This window comes from Panthera pardus, unplaced genomic scaffold, assembly GCF_024362965.1.
Source record: "Panthera pardus isolate Hobbes unplaced genomic scaffold, ASM2436296v1 HiC_scaffold_1, whole genome shotgun sequence".
Classification (NCBI taxonomy): Eukaryota; Metazoa; Chordata; class Mammalia; order Carnivora; family Felidae; genus Panthera; species Panthera pardus.
The window spans coordinates 52,124,191-52,134,000 of record NW_026526654.1 but is presented as its reverse complement, the minus strand read 5'-3'; positions in this window follow the sequence as shown (position 1 = coordinate 52,134,000).

Below are 9,810 nucleotides of genomic sequence, written 5' to 3'. Positions count from 1 at the left end.
AATTGAAAGTATCTGTTTTAGAAGTTAGATCTCAGTTTCAGGCAGGGTATCAGCATGAAACAGATGGCACAGTCAAATTAGAATACTTCAGGGAGTTTTTAATAAAGAGAATATTTATGAAAGTGTGAACGGAGTATAGCATATCAGAAAGGATGGTATGATTCTAAGGAGCTAATAATGGCAAAGCTAAGACCACTTCTAGGACTAAAAGAAGGAAGGTAGGGAGCAATTACCGAAAGGAAAGGAAAGAAAAGGACGATAGCTTGGGAGGCACAGCCACCTCCATTCAACCTACCCTACTCCAGAAGGAGGGTAACCCTGTAGGGAAGGAGCCAGAGTAAGAAATGCCCTCACTTCACTGTCCTACTTCTGGCTGACTGCCTTCCAGGGATCTCATTGACTGACATACACCAGTAGCTAGAAAATAAGAAATGCAACAGATAATGTGATTTTTCTGCAAATGTTCTTTTCCCATATGTTGTATCAAGTTAAATTGGATGTTGGGCCCAACCTATGAGTAAGGTCATTGTTGAATTAATCTGCATGGACTGCCATAACAAAATACCACAGACTTCGTAAAACGATGGAAATTTAATTTCTTGTTTCACGTTGCTGGAGGCTAGAAGTCCAATATAAGGTGTGTCAGCAGGGCTGGTTTCCAGTGAAGAGACTCTCAGCTTGAAGACTGCTGCCGCTTCACTGTGTGCTCACATGGTCTTTCCTTTGTGTGCAAATGCGCAGATTTCTGGTCTCTCTTCCTCTTCTTATAAAGACACCAGTCCTATTGGATTAGGACCGCACCCTATAACCTCATTTAATTTTCATTATCTCCATAAAGGCCCTGTCTCCAAATACAGCCACATTGGGGGTTAGGGCATCAGCATATTAATTTTGGGGGAATATAGTTCAGTCCATAACATAGGGGATATTCTTAAGATGAGTCTATTTTATTAGTTCAAAATCATGACTACTTCAGCCCGTAAAGCCAGTTAATAATGGTAATTAGTCTATTTTTATAGGCATAAATTTTGAAATATGTGATAAGGAGTAAGTTTTAAAGTTACATATCAATCTTCTAATATATCTATTGTTCTTTCTGTTTTACATATTGATAAAGTACATTTTTTTATGAAGGAGTTAAGGAGTTATAAATAAAAAGTTTTTTTTTTAAGGATGCCTTTCAATTTTAGGAACTACGTAAATTACATAGCTGAAATTCCAAAACTGATTCTTAGAGTGATTTCTACTCCTCTTTTGAGAGAGTAACAGTTTGAGTACTCCCTAGATTCCACTATTGACAAATGATCACTTTTGAGGCAAGCAATGAGAAGTTTTTAATCCTTATTATTTGACAAAATTATTTTAATTTCTTATAACATTATGAGTTGTGCATTCTTATTAAAATTCCAGCTAGTAATATGCCCACCTCTGTTGGGTATTTATTTAAAATATCAAGAACTCAAAAGCTAATTTTCTTTGGGTTTGCTTTAACTGTTAAGTCCATTTATCACTTTTTTTTTTCTAAAGGCCATGATGATCTGTGAATCTACATTGCCCAACAGGAGTGATTTCAATTGTTAAAATTATCACCAAGATTCTAAAGGTGTTCAGTAAAGGAAAGGTATTTTTTTCTATCCATATCAATACATTTTACTTTTTTATTATTTTTTTAAGTTTATTTATTTATTTTGAGGGAGGGAGAGCACAGTGGGGGAGGAACAGAGAGAGCGGAGAGAGAGAATCCCAAACAGCTTCTGCACTGTCAGTGCAGAGCCTGATGTGGGGCTCAAGCTCACGAACCAAGAGATCATGACCTAAGCTGAAATCAAGCGTTGGACACTTGACTAATTGACCAGGTACCCCCACCCCATATCAATACATTTTTTTTCTTAGATATGGTCCCTAAAGAATAAGTGACAAAAAAAATTATATAAATTGGACTTCATCAACACTAAAAACTGTTGTGCTTCAAAGGACACCATCAAGTGAAAAGATAATTCATAGAATAAGACAAAATGTTTGCAGATCATGTATTTGACTACTTGTATCCAGAAGTAGCAAAAAAATCTCTTACAACTACTAAAAAAAAAGATGAATAGCCTAATTAAAATTGGTTAAATGGTTTGAATAGACATTTCTTCAAAAATACATACAAAGTACCATGAAAAGATGCTCTAATTCAGTAGCCATCTGAGAAATAAATATCATTTAACACTCTCTAGGATGACTGTCACAAAAAAAAAACAGATAATAACAAATAATGGTCAGGATGTGGAGAAATTAGAACACCCCTATATTGCTTATGAAGATATTAAATGGTGCAGTTCTTTGAAAAACAGCCTGGCTGTTCATCAAAATGTTAAACATAAAGTTTCCATATGACTAATCAATTCAGCTTCTAGGTATAAAGCCAATAGAAAGTATATGTCCAAACAAAAACTTGTAAATGAAAGTTATTAGCATTATTCATACCAGCCAAAAAGTATAAAGAGCCCACATGTCTATCAAATAATAATGCATAAGCAAATGTGGTATATCCACACAATGGAATATTATTCAGCAATAAAAAAATGAAGTACTGAAGTACTGAAATCCAGTCACAAAAGACTACATAGTGTATGATTCCATTTATATAAAATGCCCAGAATATGCATATCCAAAGTGACAGCAAATGGAGTTGTGGTTGCTGGCAGCTAGGGTTAGGGAAATGGGAAATGACTGCTAACAGGTATGGGATTCTTCTAGGAAGATGTATATTTTCTAAAATTAGATAGTTGTGATGGCTACACACCTCCTGTGAGTGTACTAAAAACTTATTTCTACACTTCAGATGGGTGAATTTATGGCATGTGAATGTTATCTCAATAAAGCTGTTTAAAATCATGACAATTTAAGTGTGTAAACATCTCACCTGTTGTTGTTGTTGTTTTTTTTTTGGCTGATGTTCTTATTAAACTGCTGAAAACTAAATTCTGTTTTAGAGAGATTCCAATAGTGTACACATTGATTAGAATAAGAGCTTTTTCAAGAACATAATTAAAATCACCGTATCTTAAAAACTTTATAAAATCATGTAACTTGAATAGGCCAGTCTGTGGAGGTGATATAAGTGGAGACATTTGCTGAGTTCTCTCCTGTTCAGTCTCTTGTTGATATATCAGGTTCTAAATATAATTATGTTGGATTTGTAGGAACTACACTAAGTATTTTAAGCTCATATTATTTCTTTTAAAAAAACGTACATAGTGTTGAAACGTGTGGTGGCTGGGTGCAATCCAAACATCATCACAACTTTCTAAGTTTACAAGATAATGCCCAGTTTATCTCCCAAATGGTTTTATAAAGTTATATTTCCAAAAACAGATTTAAAGAATTCCCGTTTTACTAGACCACCACCAATGTTGAGTAGTAGCATGCTTGGGCAACAATTTTTCAGCCTACCTGAAAAATGAGAGTTAACAGCTATAAAACATCCTCTCCCCAGTAATGTCTGGAATATGGGAAGCACTATTCTTTGTAAGTCAACTAGTTGTTATTAGACTTTGTCTTACTTTTAGTAGTAGTAGTATTTTTAGTAGTCTAATAGTACTTTTAGTATTACTGTTACTAGTAATAGAACTAGTAAGGATGATTCTCTTGTATGATTCAACAAATTAACATTGATTGCAATTTAATAACATAATAGCATTTGAATATAGACAATTCACCACCATGAGTCGATCGCCATATTTAAGAGTGAAGTCACCAAAAGCACATTATGTAAAACAATAGTCTAGGGGAAAGGTGACTTTTAAAAGCATACACTTTGAGGTACCTGGATGGCTCAGTCAGTTAAGCATCCAACTCTTGATTTTAGTTCAGGTTATGATCTCACAGTTGGTGGGATCAGGCCCCATGTTGGGCTCTACGCTGACAGCATGGAGCCTGCTTGGGATTCATTCATTCATTCATTCTCTCTCTGTCCCTCTCTCTCCCTTTCTCTGCTCCTCCCCCACTCACATTTTCTCTGTCTCTCAAAATAAATAAATAACCTTTGAAAAAATATAAAAGCATACACTAAAAGGGAACCAGCAACAAGAAGGAAAAAGACTTTTTGGAGAGTAGCTTGCCCCTGTCCCAACCGTAAAGAATGTGGTGGAGAGGTAGCAATCTTGGAAAAGAGAAGCAACACATTTTTCCTATGCCAGGATGTGGTAAAGTCCATGGGAATACCTCACATCTGAGAGCTTATCTGCATTGGCATTCTGGGGAGCACCCTTTTGTTTGTAACTGGATGTTCAGTGGTAAAAGATTTACTTGAATTATTTACTTGAATTATAGAAGCACAGAAGAACATGTACAGGTAAGAAGAAATTTGTCCAGAATGTTTAAAACGCTTTATGAGAAGTGACCACCTTGCCAAACATATTAAAACACACCAGAATAAAAACAAGGTATTCACTCTAGCAGTACAGTCCTGGCATCTGTGGAAGCTGCATGAGATGATGCTTTGATTACTGCCGGAGGACACACTTATCCTTGCGAATATTCAACAAAGTTCTGTTTCAGATATAGGAACCACTAATACGTCCACCACTAGCAATCAAGATACCCTTACCAACACTGAAATACCTTTATAGCTTGTCACAGTCTCTGGAAATGAGATAGTGGAGTAAGTATTACACAAAGACTTACTCATTGTGGTTATTTTTATACAGTGGTGAGAATATTGTTCTTAAGTTTTTAGATCTCCTTTTATTAATGTGCAAAAATTTTTGGATTGACAGTAAGTTGGTTATTTATACATGACACTGAAATGCCTTACTTTGTATGATATTCCATAGCATATTAAAAATGGTAAAATTGCATGGGTTTTGTAGGTACTTTTGGAATCTAGAAGAAATGAAATTTTGCCAAGTTATATAAAGAGAAAATTGAATATAACAATGTGAATGGTAGTCTAACTAAATGCATCAATGCTTTGGTTTAGAATAGAAATGAGAACATGTTGGAGGCTCCTGGGTGGCTCAGTCAGTTAAGTATCAGCCTTTGGCTCAGGTCATAAGCTCATGTTCATGAGTTTAAGCCCCATGTCAGGCTCTGTGCTGACAGCTCAGAGCCTGGACCCTGCTTCGCATTCTGTGCCTCCCTTTCTTTGTCCCTTGCCCACCCCACCCCCTCAAAAAAAAGTAAATAAATATTAAAAAAATTAGAACATGTTGATATTTATCTGTTGTAGGATTTTTTAAAAAAATGTTGTGGGGGTCAAATAAATCATGTTATGATAAAAAAAAATTTTTGTAATTTTCTTGATGACTGTAATTTCTAGGTGTAACTGACAAATCAAGTTTCCAAGCGAATGTTACATAGTGTATGCACACTTTACTTAGTTTATCAGTTTGTCATTTTGAAGCTAATTATTTTAATTACTTTTAAGCATTACTCTTGTTAGACTTTGAAAACTACATTTTAACTTGGAACTCTAAGGATAGTCACCTTTCAAATCCTGTTGATAAGCCACATTTAATATTTAATTTACCAAAATAATGTCTTGTTAATACTCTTTCAATAACGAAGTTGAGCATATAACCAATGTTTAAAAAAAAAAGTTTAAAATGTATAGGTTGAGGTATTTGGGTGGTAAGAAAATGTTACAATGAATTATCCCTTTTCTTGAATATGGAAAGACCAAAAAAATAAGGTATGTTGTGTCTTAACAGTGATTTTTTTTATCCAGTCTTGTTTGGAAAAACCATATGCCTGCGACAGCCTTAAAAGCCATCATGTAAATTACCAGTAAAGTATAACATATTCAAACATAACAAAATCACTTCCATAGTGGTGATACTCTAACAATATGGATATTCGTCATAGAAAACTAGAGGTTTATGATTTTTTTAAGTATTTTTTTGTCTAGGTAGTCAGTGTACTTAAATATCAACTATTTTCCTTTTTCACTTCTTCCCTTAAAATTTATATGTATCCAGTACATTTAATTGTATCTTTTTTTATTATGCTAAATTTTCCTTGTATTTTTTTAATTACCTTTTATATTTTCAATTATTAAAAAGTATACAAAATAAACTTTCATTGCTGCTCTTGTAAGAGTTATACAGTTTTCCTAAATGTATCCCTATAACTGCAACAGTTCACCTGTTTCAAAAATTTGGAATTCTGTTCATTTGTTATCCTTAAGAGCACCTCAAATTTAAAAGCTACCTTATTGTACGTTTAAAGTGTATTATAACAGTGTGGTAGTTAATGAAATACTACTTTTTCTTTTGAAAATAAACATGTAATATATATATATATATATATATATATATATATATATATACACACACACAAATATATGTATATATATACATATGCATATATGTATGTATATATATAAGCTTTAAAAAACATAAATAAAAGCATACACTTTAGCAAGTTTGTGGGAAATTGTTCTAATATGAGCTGGGTGATGTCTTCTACTATGCTACTCATCATTCACTAACCATTCCCAGGTTGGCAAACAAACAAACAAACAAACAAAAAATAGAAATCAACGTGTAACTTTCCAACAGATTAAAATTTTCAAACACCAACTATTAACATGCCAAATTTTAATAAGCTTAGTGGTACACAAGGCTTAAAGATTTATAAGTGCTTTCAAATCAACCTTGTAGAAAATACAATATAACCTTCAAATAACCCTGGCTTGATGTGATAGTGGAGTGGAATAAAATTTCTTCAGTTGTTTGTTGGAAGGAAACCATAATGAGAACATTTCATAAGTGGATTAGAAAAATTTCCTATTGAATATATTACTAGTGTATCATGAGCAATCTTCACATGCATCTATCAATCAAAAACTGCCATTAATCAAGAATCAATAAATGTTTCCTTCTTGGGGCATAACTTAGTTTACTTAGGCACTTGGAATTATTGAAAACAAACCAAATTATAATTGCTCAATTATAAAATTTGTTAATGTTTTAAAAATTACAAAAATATTTTCCTAAGATGATTTAAGAAAAATAGCTACAACTTAGTGCAAATTCCCCCCTTAAAATCAAAGCCTTCACTCAACAATAAAATGTCAAATACCCGCTTCCCATTCAGCATTCTCTATCTCCTTCCCCACTGAATTTTTTTTTCACAGTACTTGTTATATCTGATATACTATATATTTTGTTTATATGCATATTGTGTTTTTACTCTCACAAAATATGAAATTCTTGAGGGAAGAGATTTCATTCACTGCTAAATCCTTTGCACTTGTAATATGCATACACTTAGTAAAACTTTTTGGAAAGAAGAAAAGAAAGAAGAAGGAAAAAAGAAGGGAAAATATATATATAAACATATTTAGGGTGTAACTTTCATGTTGATGTACTTATATGTATTTAATTCAGGCATAATGTACTGTTGTATCTTTACTAATTCCCATTCCTCTTCTTTTCTACAATTAGCAATGAGAATTTTAAAAACATCTTCAATCTACACATGTAAGTACATTTTAAGATATGTATGCAATCATGTATACATTTAAAAATTACACCTCTGATATATCCTAAGACTTACATTTTTTACTCCACTTTTTGTTTCATACAAAACTGCCTTTGTTTTTGTGTTCTTTGTTTTTGACACACATAAAACTACTTCATTTATTTTATTCCTAAATTTGAGTAAAATTACATGAATATATCATACTGATTTATTCATTTCCCTACTGATGACTATTTAGGTTAGTTCCAAGTTTGCTGTGAGAAAAAAAAAAAATTAATGCTGAAGTGTACTTCTTTGAACACTCCCTAGTGTAAATAAACAAGAATTTCTCATATATGCATAAATATTCACTGATTCAAGAGTGTGTATCTTTTACTTTACAATTTTACAAGACAGTACCAATTAATCTCCCAAATGGTTATACAAAATAACATTTCCAAAAATAGATTATCATAGTTCCCATTTTACAACACCACCACCAACATTGAGCATTAGAATGCTTTAATATTTTTTCTTCCAATCTGATAATTGTGACATGTTTTAATTTTAGTTTCCTGATGACAGTGCATCTGAGCACTGTTTTCACGTGCTTTACCTGCTTTACCCATTTTTATCTATTTCTGGGTGAATTCCCATTTATCAGCTTTGTCCAATTTTATTGGAACATTTTTATTCTTATCACTTCAAAAGGACTGTCTTATACATTGTGGACACATATTTCTTTTCTGCTTATGGTAATATATTATGCCTATTAAATAGGATTTATTTGTTAAATGTAGTAAAATTCACCTATTGTATGATTTGTGCTACTTATGCTTTCTAAAGACCTTTTCTATACCAATTCTTAAAGATATGTCTTAATTTTCTCAATATTTGACTATTAAATTCCTCCATACTCTGAGGAATTTAATAGTTCTATTAAATATGTTAAAACTTTAAACATATTTAATATGTCGGTACAGACAATCCCTGACTTAACAATGGTCTGACTTAGGATTTTCTGACTTTATGATGGTTCAGAAGCGATGCACATTCAGTAGAAACCATACTTCAAATTTTGAATTGTGATGTTCTCCTGAGCTAGTGATATCTTGTGTGATAATGTCTCATGATGCTGGGTAGCCAGTCACAACTCCCAGTCACCCACAGGATCACCTGCGTCAACAACCAACACATTTACAGCCAACCTTTACCTATATAGCCATTCTCATTTTTACTTTCAGTATAGTATTCCAGAAATTACATGAAATATTCAACACTTTATTTGTTTTAATGTGAAATTTATTGTCAAATTGGTTTCCATACAATACCCAGTGCTCATCCCAAAAGGTGCCCTCCTCAATACCCATCACCCACCCTCCCCTTCCTTCCACCCCCCATCAACCCTCAGTTTGTTCTCAGTTTTTACAACTCTCTTATGTTTTGGCTCCCTCCCTCTCTAACTTTTTTTTTCCTTCCCCTCCCCCATGGTCTTCCGTTAAGTTTCTCAGGATCCACATAAGAGTGAACACACATGGTATCTGTCTTTCTCTGTATGGCTTATTTCACTTAGCATCACAATCTCCAGTTCCATCCATGTTCCTACAAAGGGCCATATTTCATTCTTTCTCATTGCCATGTAGTACTCCATTGTGTATATAAACCACAATTTTTTTATCCATTCATCAGTTGATGGACATTTAGGCTCTTTCCATAATTTGGCTATTTATAGCAGCACTGTCAACAACACTTTATTTTAAAATACGCTTTGTGGGGGTGCCTGGATGGCTCAGTCAGTTAAGCGTCCAACATATGGTTTTGGGTCAGGTCATGATCTCATGGTTTGTGAGTTCAAGCCCCATATTGGGCTCCATACTGACAGTACAGAGCCTGCTTGACATTCTCTCTCTCTCTCCCTCTCTCTCTCTCTCTCTGTCTCTCTGCTCCTCCCCTGTTCACTCTGTCTCCCTCTCAAAAATAAATAAACTTTTAAAAATAAATAAAATAGCCTTTGTGTTAAATGATTTGGCCCACTGTAGGCTAGCGTAAGTGTTCTGAGAACATTATGATATTTGATAGGTTATGTGTATTACATACATTTCGAATTAAAACATTTTCAACTATGATGGGTTATCAGGATGTAATCCTATTGTAAGTCAAGGAAGACCTATATTTGCTTTGAGATATGCTCTGAGTAGTGTTGTAGTTTCGTTTTTCTCCTTATGGATAGGGTATTATCTGAAGTCACATACTGAATTGTTATTATTAAAAAAATTTTTTTTAATGTTTATTCATTTTTTGAGAGACAGAGACAGAGCATGAGCAGGGGAGAGGGAGGGAAAAAGAGATACAGAATCC